Genomic DNA, 16,775 nt, shown 5'->3' on the forward strand with positions numbered 1-16,775 from the left:
TTAGTCAAACAGGCCAACCACAGTCTCCTGTGGGAACCTCCTGAGGGCACTCCACCCTCTTGTTCCTACAAAGCTCCCTGCCACAACCGTACTGGTTCCTTCCGTCCCCAGGTGGTGTAATGTCTTTTCCCCACTCCCCAGGCTGTGCATATATGACTCATCAACTGCTCTTGATCTCAGCTAACCAGTGTTTGTGTAGCAAACAACCTTGGAAGATAGATATGGTGTCTCCTCCCAGAGCAAAGGCAGGCAAGCTTCCTACCCCCTTAAAAGATTTGAGCCCCTGAAGAGGTCAGGGCTCCTCTCCTATACTGTGACCCACTGTGTGTGCTGGCATCTATCTGGACCCGTCCATGTCACCCCTTTGGAGGCAAAGGGAACCAATACAAAGATGCTGCTGCCCATGCCACTGGCCAAGCCATGAGTAATGAAGCCCTTTATCTCTGAACCGGGAGTCTCCTATCCTCTGCCAGCATCAGGGAGTCTCTCAGCTTGCAAGGAAGGTAAACTCTCAGTTCTTCCCAGTTCTCCACACTGACCAAAGTCCTTCCAGCATTTCCCTTTAGAATAAGCATTCCCCATCTATTAATTCATTCAATCTCCTTATACCACACAGATATACAGCTATGTAAGTTTTTGCCCGATTTAATCTGCGACCCCCAAAATGTCCAGCTCAGGGCAATGTTAAGAGTTAAGAAGAACAATTAAGAAATACCTTTAAAAATAATACTGTCTCTGGGGTGCCTAGGTGGCTCAGTCAGTTAGGTGTCTGGCTCTTGATTTCAGTTCAGGCCATGATCTCATGGTTGTGGGATCAAGCCCCAAATTGGGCTCCCTGCTCAGTGGGAAGTCTGCTTGGGATTCTCTCTCTCCCTCTTCCTTTGCCCCTTCCCCAGCACGCACACTCTTTCTCCTCCTCCTCCTCCCTCTCTCTAAATAAATAAAATCTTTTAAAAAATTAACACTATTTCTTTTTCTGTTGCTGACTGTAACTTCCAACTGCTTAGACCCTTAAAAAGGTAACCATGCCCTAGGAGCCTTTGATACCTTCTGGTAAGTTCCGTGCTGAATTTGCCAATTGTGTCTCTCTCTTACTAGTTGATGTTTCCTATCAGGGTTGCAAGCATTAAACATTTCCACTGACCGCCCCTCCCCACGCTCACAAAGAAAGGCAAGGGAGTTTTCTTAAACTAACAGTATCCTTCCTAGTGACCTTACAAATATGATCTTAAATCACAACTTGGCTTCAAGAACTGGTTCCTGGTCTGATCCTTAGATCAACATTTTCTGAACAGAATCCTGTTGTGTGGAAATTATCCAGAAGTGATGTAGCCTCCAAGTACAGGACCAGCCACAGAACAGAAAGGCCACAGAGTATGGTAAATCCATGGATATCACGTGTGGAATCCATGGGAGAAGCGGCAAGTTAATGCTTTGTGTGGGGTACAGGTGGGTGGAAGGACCACACACCTGGATCCTCAGTCACATCCTGTCCTACTCTCAACCTTCGCTGGTAAGCAAGACCAGCACTGGTGCTTGAGCAAGGGGCCAGGACACGGATGGCACTAGGGACCACCATGCTCAAGCTTTCTTGGAGAGACTCAGGGCAAGCATTGCTGACCCAGCTGTAGCCCATGGTAAACCACAGGGCAGCCATGACAATCTGGGTTTCTGGGGCCTAATTTGGGCCATGACAGGGATCACTGATGGGTCCCTGGTTTAGAGGTATCTGAGCTTTCAGCCTGGACATGCACGGTCCACTTCTGATGACTTGGCCTTTCCATCCTTGCCTATCTATAGTACCATTTCTGCTCATTCCTTCCTTTTCATCATGTAAAACATCCTACAGGTGACCAACTCTCTACATGTAAGACATCTTAGGAATGCCACCCACATGTCACAGGCCACAAGTTTCCCACTCTCTGTACTTGACACATTCAGTTTCACCCATCACATTTGTTTCCCCAGCATTATCAAAAAATTGATGAGTCTCAGATATCGGAGATGATCATGACCCCTGCTCTTTGGTGATCCACATTGATTAGAGCTTCTCGGTAGCAAGGAGGAGACACCAGCTGTCATGGGCCGAACTGGGTTCCCACCCAATTCATATGTTGAAGTCCTAACCCCCAGTAGTCAGAACGTGATTTGACTTGAGATACGATCTTCCAAAAAGTGATGGAGGTAAAATGAGGCCAGTAGGGTGGGCCCTGATCCAGCAAGACTGGTGTCCTAATGAGGGAGATACAGGACACAGACACGAACGGCAGGACGCCCATGGGAGGATGTGGGGAGAAGAATGCACACCATGGACAGGGGTCTCAGGCAGAAGCAGCCCTGCCAACACATAGACATTGGACATCCAGCCTCTGGAGCTGGGGGACAATCAATGTCTGTGGCTGAAGCCACACTGGGTGTGGTCCTTCGCATAGCCACTCTCACCAGAGGAGAAAGCAGGGAGTGGGTTAGTATCTGGAGTCCCAGCACACCTGCCTCAGGGTCAGCATGTGCTCCCATGCTGCCCTGGGCCCTCTCTGTTGTCCTCCCCTCTGCTCCATTCCTGGAAACTCCTTGATCACACATTCTGAGATTCCAAGTCTGTCCCAGGGCCGACCAAGATGCCACTCCCTCCCACACCGGCTGTCTACCTAGGAGACCCACAGCTCCCCCTTGAACATGGAGCTCCCCCAACCAGAGAGACATCTGAACTTCTGTCCAAAGTCCTTCAAGGACATGGAAAGTTCTAGAAGGTCCCCTGAGTTGCCGCTTTCCAGGCTGGTAGGAGCCGGGCAGGATGGCACGGACAGCTTTGCCAGGTGTTAAGTGGGTCAGGTCGGCATTTCAGCTTCATGCCTAGTGAGACCAAGATGACTTTAAACGGGCACATCGCTGCATCGCGTTGCTCTGAGGTGGAAAGCCTGTTTCTAAATACAAAATAGAGAATATGTAACACTTTCCCCTGCCAGGCAGTGTATTCAGATAGAGCAATTATCGGGACAGCCTCCTGTCTTCTGAGGGAAATCCAGCGGCGCGAGGTGCGGAGGGCTTACCCCCACATGGCCCCCTTACGCCAGTTTCCCCGGGGCCCTTTAAGAGTCGAGTGTGTGTGCGTGTGTGTGTGTGTGTGTGCGTGTGTGTGTGCGTGCATGTGTGTGTGTGTGCGTGCATGTGTGTGCATGCGTATGAGAGACACGTCCTTCCTCGTGCCTTATCAGCAGAACTGTTCCTGCAAAGGCGCTTTATTGCCACAGCTGCCTGCTTCCCACCCCACCCCCCCGCACCTCAAGGACTCAAGGGGCCCCAGGTAGCCTCTAACTGGCCACCCCAGACTCTCACAGCTGGGAGTGGGGCCCTGGAGGGTGGCTGGAAGGGGGCCGAGAGCAGGCCAGGAGGGGCCTGGGAGGGAGACGGGCAGGGGCCCAAAGGGGGCCTGGAGGGTGGTGGTCTGGAAGGGGTCAAGGGGGTAGCCAGGAGGGGTCCAGGAGGGTGGCTGGGAAGGGCCTGGAGGGGCCTGGGAGGGGGCTAGAAGGGGCCAAGAGGGGGCTGGGACAGTGGTCTGGAGGATAGCCTAGATGTGACAGGAGGGTCCTGGAGGGGGCCAGGAAGTTGTGCAGGGGTCCACCACACAGGCTGCGGTGACTTCTCTTCGTCCCCAGCGCTGATAGCACAGCCCCCCACATTGCCGCTGGACCTCTCAGTCCTGCCGACACCCTCCTCTCGCTCCTTGAAACCTGGAGGAAGTCTCGTGTCCCCAGTGCCCCCTGCCCCCATCTCTAGCCTCTGTACCCACTCAGACTTCACCCCTCGGGCTCTGCAGCCCACGCAGCCAAGCTTCCAGGAGCTGGGACCACCAAGGGAGAGAGGCCAGATGTCAGAAACCTGCCCTGAGTTCTCCTTGAAGCACTCGGGACCCAGAGCTAGTGGGGCGCCCCACCCTTCGGCTCTGTCAGGCCCCCACTCTGGCTGCCCAACTGTCTTCTCCCCCTCCGCTCGGCTCAGCCCCCTGGAAGGTTCTTGGGGAAGGTTATGATTTTCCACAAGGACCAAGGGGCATAGACCTTTCCCTGTGCCCCACCTCCAGGGTAGGGACAGAAGGACCTGTGTCCCCACCAGCCTGAGGCAGGGCTGTCCCAGCAAGAATCCCCAGGCTCTCTCTAGGTCTGTGGTCCAGACGGTGGAGCCAAGATCACGCACCCACACAACCTGGATGGTCCATGGATGGTGGCGGGCAGACCCGGATTTCCCTCTGTGTCACATGCTGGGAGGGGGTGCTGAACCCGTCGGGCTGTGGGTTGGCTCACGCAGGCGAGCAGGTAAACAGTCTTGGCCCCATTCTCTCCAGTTACGGGGGTGGGCAGGGGCGATGGAAATAAGGATGAAGTATCATTTGGAAGGGAGTTGGTTTCGAAAACATAGACGTGCCTTTGACTCTCGGCACAACACCTTCCTCTGCTGTTGGCTCGTTCCTAATGCTGAGCCCAAGGTTTCCAGCCGAGAGAGAGCCTGAGCTGCACAGATGGCTTAGGAAGTTGCCAGGTGCAGAGGAGGGAACAAATGAATTGCCCACAATCCTTTACCAGCTCAAGGGGCCAGCCTGGAGGATTCAGCCTAAGCAGTTTGACATTGAGTGAGAGTTTGTCCCCACCAGTGGTAGCTGGGCCCTGGTAATGTATTATCAAGGAACAGAAAACCCAGCTGGCCGTGCTTTAACCCATCAGGACATCTGAGTGGACTCAACATGAAGTCTCAAGGTGGGTGAGTCAAATCAGTAGCTCAGGGGAGTCAGGGCTCTAGTTCTACGGCTGTTCCTCATTAGCACAAAACGGCTGCTCGAAGCCCTGCATCACACTCTAACTCCACACAACATCTGAACGCAGGCTGCAGGGCCTGGCCTGGGCAGCAAGAGGGAGCTCTTCTTCCAAGGAGGAAAAGTCATTCCCCAGAGCCTACAAGTAGATGCCCTCCCACCTCATGAGTCAGAACAGAGTCCTAAAGACACCTCCAGCTGCAAGAGTGCCCCCCTTTTTATAGACTGGAAGTCAGGTAAGAAAGAATGTGAGGAATGAGCAGCAGGTACCCAAAAACAGGCCTGGGGCTCCCCGTCAGCAGGGAAAGCCCACCTGCCTGGTACTGGGGACCAGACCAGCTGTACTCCCTGGGACGGTCAAGCCGCCCATGACCATCTAACGGCCTCATTCCCTCCTCTGACCTTCACACCTCCCCAAGGTGGGGTGAGCCCACGGACGACCCATGATGAGAGGCCACATGTGGAAATGGTGTACCTCCCTATCCAAGAAAGGACAATCATTGGCAATTTAAAAAAACAACCACGAAAGCATGAGTGACGTTCATCTCTTTTAATCGTTAAGCCAATTTTGAGTCCAGGGGTGTGTGCTGTCTGCCCACGAAGCCCGCCGAGGCATGGACGCGGAGGGCCCCGGGTGCCGGCCGGTGATGTGGCTGGGCTCCAGGCTGCTGGGCAAGGCCATTCCAGCTCCTGGCGCCGCTGCCCCGAAGCGCGTCTAGAAGGAGCACTCCTCTGAAGATGAGGAGTGAGAAGGAGACACGAGGCAATGAAACCCCCACAGTTCGACTTGGCAGCACCAATGGGAAAATCCCTTAGAAGACACACCCCGCCTTCCTGTCTCAGTTCCTCCCTCCACTCCCCAGCAAGCAGGGGAAAGAGCTACCAGGATTCTCCACGGGCTTGCAGCGAGCGATGTGAAGAAACACAGGGACAGACAGGGCTCCTTGTCAAGCGGTCTCCCAGCCTGGTCTCTGTGTCCCCATCCCGACATTAGCCCGATGCAGGCTGGACCACCTCCCCACGCACACCCCCAGCTCCCAGAAACAGCGGGACGTGCAGACCAGGGCCTTGTGCCCCCATGAGGTCCCCCCCCCCCACCCTACACCTTCAGACCCCACGGAGCCACCCTGGCCATACCGTCAGGAGAGTTGTCCACAGCCACAGGTTGGAAGCACCAGGGGACGCCTCTAACAGTGTTGTCGAAGCAGCAGCCTCTGGCTTTGCACTGGTCGGGCGTGATTCCTGGGGCGCCACAGTTCGTCCTGTGGTGCGGGGCTACCACACACGTATCTGGAGGTACGGGGGCAAGAGGGAACATAAGTCATTGGCCGATGTCCCTCTCTCTTCTCCAGTGCAACCAGCGGCCACCTGGCATCACGGACGGGGACTTGAGGCTCAGGGTACGAGAGGGACATCCCAGCCTCATCTTCTGATGTGAAACCCCTTCAGCTCACGGCCAGGGCGAGGTGCCTGGGATTTGCAAACGTCACACCTTCCTACCTTGTTTACCCGCACATTCGTTCACGTCCACAATCATTTAGTTTTATCAGCCAATAAATATCTATTGAACACCATCTGCATGTGCTAGAAACAGAAATCAGCAGAGCAAAAGTAGGCAGTGAAGGTCGCTCAAGGACCGAGCTCATGATGGCCCCAGGCCGGGGGATGGACCAGAAATTAAAAGTAGAGAGTCGTTAAGAAGCTAATAGTCTGATGGAGGAGGAGAGCGAGTGAATGTGCAGAGCAGCCCCGGGAGGCCATCCCAGGGAGCTGAAGGCAGGCACAGGAGGGACAAGGACAAGGCAGAACAGAGCAAGGAGGGCTTCCTGTGGGAGGAGGTTGACCCAGAGGGGATGAAGCAATGGCCGTACCCTGCACAGGGAGCAGAGCAGGGGTTCCCAGGCAGTCGAGACAGAACCAGGTGTATTTCAGGAGGTGTAGTCTGTTTGCAGGAAAGACACAGAGCTGGGGGGGGGGGCGCCTTCAGCCAATCAGCAGCTTTAACGGGGGGCCAGGGAGGGGAGGAGGGAGACAATGGGAGTCAGGACGGTGGGGAACACGCGGTGGGGGGACACTCTGGGAGGCAGGGCTCCCGTGTGGTCTACGCAGGAGAACTGAAGGGGCTGAACCCTGTTAACCCACAGGCTGGGTGGCCTCTGCAGGACGTCAGTGTCCTCGTGTCTGCCCCCCGCCCCAGAAGGCAGGTGGCGTCGCCCATCCCCAGGGCGGTTGTGAAGTCAGGAGGAGCTGTGTGTGCGCACGGGTGTTCTGGGCATGCGTGTGCTCGTGCACGCTCAGACACGGCTCTGTGTCCTGCAGCCGGGGTGGGGCGGGGGCTCGCCAGCGCCGGGCCCCTGCCAGCTCACACTCCTGATCAGGAATTCCAGGTTTCCAAGCTCTGTGCTCCCCTTTTCCCGCACGGGATGGACCTCGACCGGTGCGGTCTCTGCTGGGGCTGTGCGTGCGAGCGGGCTTCTGGAGTCCTTTGTGACAGGATCCCTGAGCCACCGAGAAGGGGTGTACCAGGCGGTGGGGGGAGAGGGAGCCACAGCCAGGCCTGGGGGTGGCCGCGTGGCCACACTCCCAGAATCTTCCACTGCACAGCCATGTCCACTCCCGACCTGAAGCCCAGGTGTCCCTTCAGCCTCAGCCTGTCCCTGCCTTGGGGACCTTCTGAGAGGCCATCAGGTGCCTTCATCCCCCTCCCCACTGGGTCATCGGAAGGCACCCTGAGATCCACAGAAACCACAGTTTTAGCTCCCTCTCTTCAAACCTCTATGGAAATCCTGGTTTGGAAAACCTGGGAAATTATACAACAGCATTTGACGAAAATAAGTAACACGGAGCAGAGGGGAGCCTGCAAGGTGCTCTCTGAAAACATCGTCCCACTCCAAGCCCCCTCAGCCCGGCGCCTCGGTCCAGGGGCTGAGACAGCGGCTCAAGAGGGCAGTATGCTCCGACCTTGTGGCGCCCCCGGAACCCACCCGCTGGGACCGCGGAGCCTGCGGGTGTCCTCAGGTGATGGCCGTCCACAGAATGGGCCCTTGGGCACCTGGGTGGCTTGGACCAGAGTCCAGCTTGGACATCTGGGGAGCTGCTCTCCCACCACATCTCCAAGACCACCCCTTAAGAGCTGGTACTTGGGGTGCTGGGTGCCGGACACGGCCAGCGGTGACCAGGACACCCACATGCTCACAGTGGCGCTCGGGGTTTCCATAGCCGTGTCCGTGCGGTGCTCTCCGCCGGCCTTCACCCTCCCAAATCCTCCCAGCACCCAGCACCCAGCACCGCGCTGGTCTCAAACACACGGACTGTGGCTCGGGCACCCTCGCGGGAGGGGGGCCGCTTACCGAGCTCGCCCTGGGCCAGGGAGCTGAGGGTCAGCACGCAGACCAGCACGAGAACACAGACCACCCTGGGCTCCATGGTAGCCGTGACCCTGCTCTCTGCTCCGGGGAGACCACGCGTCAGGGATGGGACCCTGGGAAAGGCCGTGCATTTTATGCGCGGGCTCTGTTTGCCGAGTGCTGGCTAACATTTGCCCAAGGAGGGCCCCCCAGTCCTCCATTCCAGGTAATCTCTACTGATTAAACGAGTTGCTGATATGGGCGAGAGCTGTGGGACGTAGTCATCCTGAAGGAAGGACTTGAGGCTCACAAGGTCTCTCCTGTCCCTCAGGCCTGGCCCGACGGCTGACCGCAGCGGGGACCCTCCTGCGGGTGTCAACATTACGTTCCCAGAAGGGTGACTCATGGGAGAGCTGGCCTCAAAAGGCACAGTTGTGTCAACAGTGGCTCACGGGGTCGCCCCCCACGATGGCCGGACTCGGAGGGGCAGGGGAAGGGCCCTCCCGCTGGCACTGATATTGACAACTCGAGCATGGGGGTGCTGGGGGCTCTGTCCCTTAGGCCCCTGACCCTCGATTCCGGCTCGGGTCGTGATCAGGGTCATGGGATCGAGCCCCGCGCGGGCTCTCTGCACTCAGTGGGGGGTCTGCTTGGGGTTCCTCTCCCTCTGTTCCTCCGTATCCCTCCCCTAAAAGGAAGAAAAAAAAAGAAAACTTGAGACCGTCCAACATCTTAGAGTATTTCAACTTGCTTACCTAAATTAATTTTTCTGTTTTTCTCTTATTCTACAGCAGGGTCCTTTCAAAAACGACTCCGTGTATGTACGTAAGGCCAGCCTTCTGACCAGACCGAGCAGAGGCTCTCCTCCCTCCAGGGACCCCTCTCCCTGTCTCAGTCCCCCCAGTAAAGCCCCCTCGACTGGCAACCACTGGCCGGCCCCCCCGACCCCACCGGGTCCAGTTCTGTTCCCAGAGCCCTTGGTGTCCCCAGTACACGGGGCGGCCAGCTGCCACATTGCGCGGAGCATGCCTGTCCCCCAGGAGGGCGGCAGGCCAGTGAGGGCAAGGCGCCCCATCTGCTCTGTGCCCTCTGGTGGCCCTGCACCAAGAATCGTTCTTATTCAACAGACATTTGTGGAGGAATGAATGAATGAATCGATGAATGAATGAATTAGCGGCAGGAGAAATATCTTCTCCTCAGTGAGTGATGAGGTTCTGAGCCGAATCCACCTTGGAGAGGAGCTTTTCTAAGTGCCTTGGTCACCCAGTCCTGGCAGCCCCTGTGGGAGTCAGAACTGGGGGTGCCGCCTTCTTGCTCCCTACCCTGAGCCCTGACCACCCCCCCACCGGGGCTGCCCAGCAGGGTGTCCAGGAGAGGCTCAATGTGCAGGACCCAGTGTTGGGGGGTGCAGGACGCAGAGTCCTCTGTGGGGCGGAGTCCATTTGCCAGAGATGGTGTTGGGAGGCAGGACCTGCAGTGATGCTCTCGATCGTGGGAAACCACCTCTGAGTTCTCTAGGCAAACAGGAGCTCCCAGACACGGAAATGCAAATTGCACAACGATTTGGAAGAAAAGTGTGTGACTGTCGATGGAGTTGATGTTACACAAACTCACAATCCAGCAATTCCACTGGTTCTAGATCTGGTGTGTCCCCCAGATAAATCCCCACACTTAGGCAGGAGGAAAGAGAGACAAGGATGATCGTTGCAACATTGCCTGTAATACCTTTGGGGGGAAAAAAAAAAGAAGGAGAAAAAGAAGAAATGGAGAGGATGAAGAAAAAGAAAGAGAAAGAAAGAAGGGAAGAAGGAAGGAAGGAAGGAAGTGTGGATGTTCATAAGTGTGCAAGGAGAAGGGAAAGGGGGAAAGGGTGTAAGGCACTTGTGTGCATCGCGACCCTGAAGAAGATGGAAATGAAGGAATGAATGAATGAATGAATGAATGAAAAGAATGCCTGTTGGCAGCGAAGCCAACCGGGAAGCCTGGGAAGGGCGCTCCCGGCCCACTGTCCTGTGTGTGGCAGGTTTCCGGAGCTCAGAGCTGGGAGCGCGAGGTGAGAGCTGCGCCCCATGAGCTCACGTTGCCGGGGATGCAGGGGGAGGCCGCCGACCTGCGTGTCATGGACGCGTCTGGGAAGCAGGGACAGTGACGTGGGATCGGGGAGGGCACCAAGGGCCACCAATGTGGGTGTCACGTTCTACTTCACGGGAGGAAATCGGAAGGAAGTGTGGTGGGAAGGTCAACATCTCTTAGGGAGGGAGACTCGGGTCCACGGGTGTCTGTCCTGTGGCTCTGTGTGTTTGCAGTGACCTCCTGCTCCACGGGGACAGCTGGGTGGGGGACATGCATGGCTCTGTCCCCCGCACTAGAGGCCGGGGTGCTGTGACTGGTGGGGTGTGGCCGCTGTGACCCTCTGGTGTAAGTCCAGGACCCCCGGCGGGAGTAACCCAGGGTCGCAGGATGACCTTATACACCTTTGGTGGGTTTTATTTTAAGCAGTCTTCACACCCAGCATGAAGCCCAACGTCGGGCTTTAGCTCGCGACCCTGAGATCAAGACCTGGGCTGAGACCAAGAGTCTGGTGCTTAACCCACAGAGCCGGCCTGGATGGTTTGTTTAAGAGTCAGTCTAGTGAAGCAGGAAGCGTGCTGGGCCGAGTACCGGCCTGCTAACGAGTCGCGTCACGTGGTGACGACGCTGGAAGATGAAGGGACTGACCCCAAGACGGGCCCCGATCGAACGTGACGATGCTCGCTGCGCAGGACCCACAGCCAGGGCAGGACCCCTTGTGGGGGGCCCCCTCTCCCCAGTGTCATGCCCCGGCTCTGGCTCAGCCTGATGGGTCTCCCGCCCCAGCACCACACCTCCCAGCACAGGGGAGAGTGTGCGGGGCAGGCTAGTTTCCACCACCCTCCCTTGCCACCCTCCTGAGCCCTGGAAGCGGAGCCACATGGCCTTGTCTGCCGCCTCCCGTCCTCTGGCTTCTGGCCACTGTGAGCAGCGCTAGGGAGGAGGTGAGCTCGGGGTTCTATCTCCTGGGTCCCTCCCTGCGGGGACACCTCACACAGCCGCAACCCTGTGTCCAGCCCTCTGCACACGGCAGTCTTGTCCAGGCCCCCGTGCGGACCCCTCTCCACGCTCCTGCAGGTTGAGGGGTGCACTGCCCCCACAGAGAGGCCAACAGGCTCTCCGTTTCACCCTCCTGCAGTCACCCAGATGGAGAGGGACAGGCCTGCTTCCCACTGGGCCACTAAGGGACACAGAAGTTCTTACCACGTGACTTCATCACGTCACACACCATGGACACGAGCCCCTGAGGTGGGCCACCCAGCATGTCTGCTGGTCAGGAATCCAGCACCGGTGGCCACGGGCGTGGGGGGGCGATGTCACAGTGTCTCAGCTGAATGGGGAGGTGATGGGGAGTGATGTCATGTGGTCATGATTCGGGGCCAGCTCCGCATGGCATGGTAAGAGAGGACAGGGTACGGGGGAAAGTGAGATAGAGGCAGGCCCCCTGAGAACGGGCGGGTAGAAAGGCCACCTCAGCCCAGCTCCCAGAGCCTCAGGGCAGGGCAGGACAGCCGTGCTGGATGGGGAGGATGGGCCGGACAAGGAGGACAGGGTGGATGGGGAGAATGGAGAGGATAGGGTGGCCAGGGAGGACGGGGAGGACGGGGTGGCCAGGGAGGACGCGGTGGACAGGGAGGATGGGGCAGCTAGGGAGGACAGAGAGGACAGGGAGGACGGGAGGAAGTGGAGGACGGGGAGAACCAGGTGGATGGGGCAGATGGGGAGGACAGGATGGACGGGGCCGCCAGGGAGGATGGAAAGGACACAGCAGACAGGGAGGATGAGAAGGATGTGGAGGACGGGGCAAAAGGGGCGGATGGGGTGGATGTGAAGAACCAGGCTGATGGGGAGGACAGATGGACAGGGCAGCCAAGGTGGCCGGGGCAGATGGAGTGGACTGGATCGATGGGGCAAACAGTCCTCTCCTGGCCGGGCAGCAGCAGGTAACCGTCGGCCACTCCAGGTCCCGGACACCAAGATCCTGGCAGCCGTGAGAAGAGTCAGACCCCAAGACACGCGGAGGGGACGTTGTGGGTGGGAACATGAGGCTGGGCACTCTGAACCCTGGACCAGCCCTGGACCTTGTCCAGCAGCAGAGGGACCCCCGGGTCTGGGTGGGAGGGGGCAGCTCTGCCACCCACGAAGCTCCCACAGACCACTGACTGGGCGTGGCTCACAGAGGCGGACCCGGGGAGTCGCTCTCCTCGGGGCCAACCTGACTGGCCTCCAGGGGCATCAGGTCTGACCCCTCCTGGCCCTCGGCCTGCTGGGGACGGCCTGCACCCCGAGGGGCCTGGGTCTGTCGCGAGCGGAGGCAGGCGGTGTGGAGCCCCGGAGAGGGAAGGGCCAGCTCAGAGGACCAATGTCATCACACACACCCAGCGGGTGGGTCAGGGGCGCCAGCGCAGGCACACGGGAGCCTGGGACCATCTTGTGGGCGGGACGGGGCCTGCGCTCCTGCAGGGGACACGCCAGAGCATCCCAGCACGTGGCTGCCTCGCTACTCAGGGCAGTCTGCTCCCTCACAGACCTCATGAGGTCAGAATGCATTCTAGAACATTCCAGGGCTCCACGTGCACAGAAGGTGTGGGAAGCCCGGTGCTGTGGCAGGGGACGGGGTCTCAGGCCCGAGGGGGTCTATCCCGGGCGCCCTTCTCAGCCGCACTGGGAGTGCCCGGAGTGTGCCCCATCACTCGGGGACCTTCAGCTCCCATCACGGGCGCCAAGGCTCCTCCAGCCTCTACGGGAATGGACGCCGGCTTCCTGCCGAGGAAGGGCCTTACCTCAAGACTCCAAACGCCCACGATAAACCTACCCCGAGCCTTCCCCAGAATGATCAGAGCCATTGACCGGTGCTCTGGGCTCACCTGCGCCCCCCCAGAAGGTGCTGACGTCCTTACCTCCAGCACCCGTGAGTGGGACCTCATCTGGGAGTGGGATCTCTGCAGGGGGCCAGGGTGAGATGAGGTTCTCAGCGCAGACCCTCGTCCAGCATGACTGGCGTCCGATAAAAGGGGACATTTGGACAAGACGTGCCCCGGAGGGAGATGGTGTAAATACACAGGGAGAACGCCATCTACGAGCCACGGGATGTCCATGACTCCAGGAGCCGGGAGAGGGGCCCCGGGCGGATTCGCTCTCAGTAAAACTAACCCAACGACACCTTGATTTCGGACCCCTCGCCTCCGGACTGGACAGCAGCGACGTCTCGGTTGTAAACTCAGCGTTTCCTACAACATACCCAGGGGACCAGATACCGGAGAAAGGACAGTATTTAGACGTTCTGATGGTCATCAAAGATTTGCTCCCAACTGATGCTCATCGTGAGGCCCGGTCCCTGCGTGGGCCACCAAAGAGTGAGCTTGTGGGTTTCTGGTGCGAGACAGAGTCTCACCCCGGGTCCCTTGGCACCGCCGCCCCCCAGCCCAACATGTGAAGCAGGAATAGATACACTTCGTAGCTCCGTCGTCTCTGTCCTTGTGGGGAGGGACAATACAGCGGAGGGCCTGTTGGGCCACCCTCTCCGGCGAGGAACCACGTCCAGCTGAAGTGCGAGCCTGTGACAATGGAAGAGGAAGTGGGAAGGACACTGTGACGCACAGCCCTGACCTCTTGGCCGGCAGTCCCAGCAGCTCCCTCGCGGCAGCTCCCTCTCATGCAAATTGGAGAAAACTCAGTAAATGCTTAACCAGCGTCTGGAAGGTGTAGGTATTGCAAAGCCTTGTCACGAGAAATCATCGAAGTGCATGTAACATTGGCAGGTTGAGAGCGAATTCCACTGCGGAAAATATTTATAACTTTGGGTACAAAAACACTTTTAAAAAAATATGAAGTTTAGAGTATAGGGGATGAACAAAGGTTTAGGAATGTCATGACAGAAACTTCTCACACGAGTTGAATCTTAAAACTCTGGAGCCACCCGAGATAAAGGAGCCAAGAGCACGAACACAGCATCCTTCGAAGGCAACAGGTGAGGGCCTGCACGTGGCAGGGAGGGAAAGGAAAATAATTAGTCAACAAAGAAATAATTTATGATGATCATAACATTTTAATTCCTTGGAGGCCATGTTGGGGCTGGACACGCGTCTGGAGCCCCGCTCCAGGGCTCGGGGTGGGGGAGAACGGGGTGGCGGCAGCTGCCGTGGGGCCAGCTAGGGGGAGGGCTGCGTGCAGAGCCCCCCACTCTCACCGTTTCTGCTCCCGGCGCGAGCAAGTCGGCATCTCACTGGCACGCGCTGTGATTTGTGGGGTGGGACGAGGACTCGGGGCAGGAATGCGTGGCTTCTCCGCGTGGACTGTTGAAATCTGCAAGATAACCGACCCCACACCAGCCCCAGGCCTGTGTTTGACTTCAGGGAAGGTGCGAGGAGGCCTGCCTCGGGGCAAACATGTCGGGGCGTGTCCCGTGGGGAGCCCTCCAAGGTCAAACACCCCCCACCCGCATGACTGGCTCCCCGGCCGAGGGGCCCAGGGAAACTCGCCCCTTTCTTTTTTGGGGGGAGAAAAAAATCATTCCAGTTGACTCATAAAAACATAGAATTTTCTATTATAGTCAGGGATCGCAGGTCGCGATCTCGGGGTCGTGGGATGGAGCCCCCCATGTCAGGCCCCTCGCTCAGCTTGGACTCGACTTAGGAGTCTCCCTCTCCCTCCGTCCCCTCTCCCGCTGCTCGTTCTCTCTCTCTCTCAAACAAATGAATACATCTTAAAAAAATATTTCAGTGACTAGGAAATCGGAATGCCAGGAAACAGTGAGACTCACCCTCTCACCGCGCAGTGACACCCACGGCTGTTTCTCCCTCCTCCTTCTTGGGGCTGAGTTGTTCGTAAACTTTTTATCTTGTTCTTTCTGACTTAACATCGCAGCATGAAGATCCCGCGTGTTGTTACAAACTCCATAAAATAAGCTGTGACGGCGCACGACGTTACATCACACCGCGATAACCGAACTTGTTACTGATTTTTCGCACTGTGGGTCATCTGGGTCGCTCACAACTTTTCACGACGACTAGGATTGCTTCCACGAGTATCTTCGTGCAGAATGATCTCTCCGTGCTTAGAATTGTCTCTTCGGGGCCTCCCCTGAAGTAGATTTATTAGGTCTGAGAGGAGCTTTTTCTGAGGGCCTTTTTTTTTTTTTTTAAGATTTTGTTTATTTGACAGAGAGAGATCACAAGTAGGCAGAGAGACAGGCAGAGAAGGGGAAGCAGGCTCCCCGCTGAGCAGAGAGCCCGATGCGGGGCTCGATCCCAGGACCCTGAGACCATGACCTGAGCCGAAGGCAGAGGCTCAACGACTGAGCCCCCCAGGTGCCCCCCTTTCTGAGATCCTCGAAACAAAGCATCACCTTCCACAACGGTGACGCCCATCTCCACTTGCTCTGGACGTAAGTGTCCATTCACCCAACCACCAGCAGCATCGCACCTTCTGATTAAAAACCGAAGTTCGGTAACGTGACTGGTTTGACCCACTGGCACTCCCTGACGTAGCCCCACTCCAGCTGCCCCCATCCTGCTCACAGACATGAGGCCAGGGCACAGCACCCCCTCCATGGAGCAGGGCTCCAAACGCCAGTACCCAGCCCCAACCATGGCCTCCTAGGAATTTGAAACTAGCAGGGAGAGACAGGGAAGCCGATATCTAGTCTGTCATTTCTGAGTCACCCCGTCCAGCTTCCCCGACTTGGCCAAGCCGCTGGTGACCCTCCCCCACATAGCTCAGCATCCATCTGGTCTGAACAAAGCCTGCTCAGTATCTCCAGACTCCCAGCAGGTAGGTCTGAAATTTACCTGCTGGGTGCCCTGCCAGGTTCCAGGGAGCATGGCTAAGTGGGCACTGAGCACCCCCCCATTCATCTGCAGCTCGGTCCCTTTGGTGAGCAGCCTGGCCCAGCCCTTCCTGGGGTGCTGACTCACCCCTGCCCTCCTCCTGTAGGAGGAGGAAACGGTTTCAGGCCTCCGTGCTCTCTGAGCATGAAGGCTGGCTTGTCCAGCACACAGACCCCCACTCCCACCATCCACCAGGTCCCCCACCAGCGATGGAGCCCTGCGACACAGCCCTTCAGTCAGTTTCAGTCCATGCCCACCCCAGACTGAGGTGTGTGGGTTTATTTTTTGAGGATTGTCTTCCCGGCCCGGACTGATGGTGAGCGGTCCCGCTCCCGCTGAGCAAGAAACGAGAGGGATCCCATGTGAATTCCTTGAACAGATCTTCCCACAAACGGCAGTTCTGGTCCCTGCTCTGCCCTGAGGCCACTGCCCTATGATGTTTAAGAGTCCCAGAGATGAAGGAAGGGCAAAGAAGAGGCCAGAATGTCCCGTGGTTCAGAGATCAGTCACGACCGACTGGCAGGGAGGCCCATTTACTGGACAAACGCCCTGGAGTTGGTCTGAAGATCCTCTGTAAACTTCGTTTCCATCTTATCCCTTCAACTTATGTCTTCCCGTGGTTGTTTGCTTCTTCTGTGTATGATTACCAAGGGCCGGGCCCTGTAATGCAGGCAGATCTGATCACACGGTCATGGCTGGATTATGGTGCATTAAAGGATTGTG

This window comes from Enhydra lutris, unplaced genomic scaffold (assembly GCF_002288905.1).
Source record: "Enhydra lutris kenyoni isolate GAN:26980312 unplaced genomic scaffold, ASM228890v2 scaffoldscaffold43, whole genome shotgun sequence".
NCBI lineage: Eukaryota > Metazoa > Chordata > Mammalia > Carnivora > Mustelidae > Enhydra > Enhydra lutris.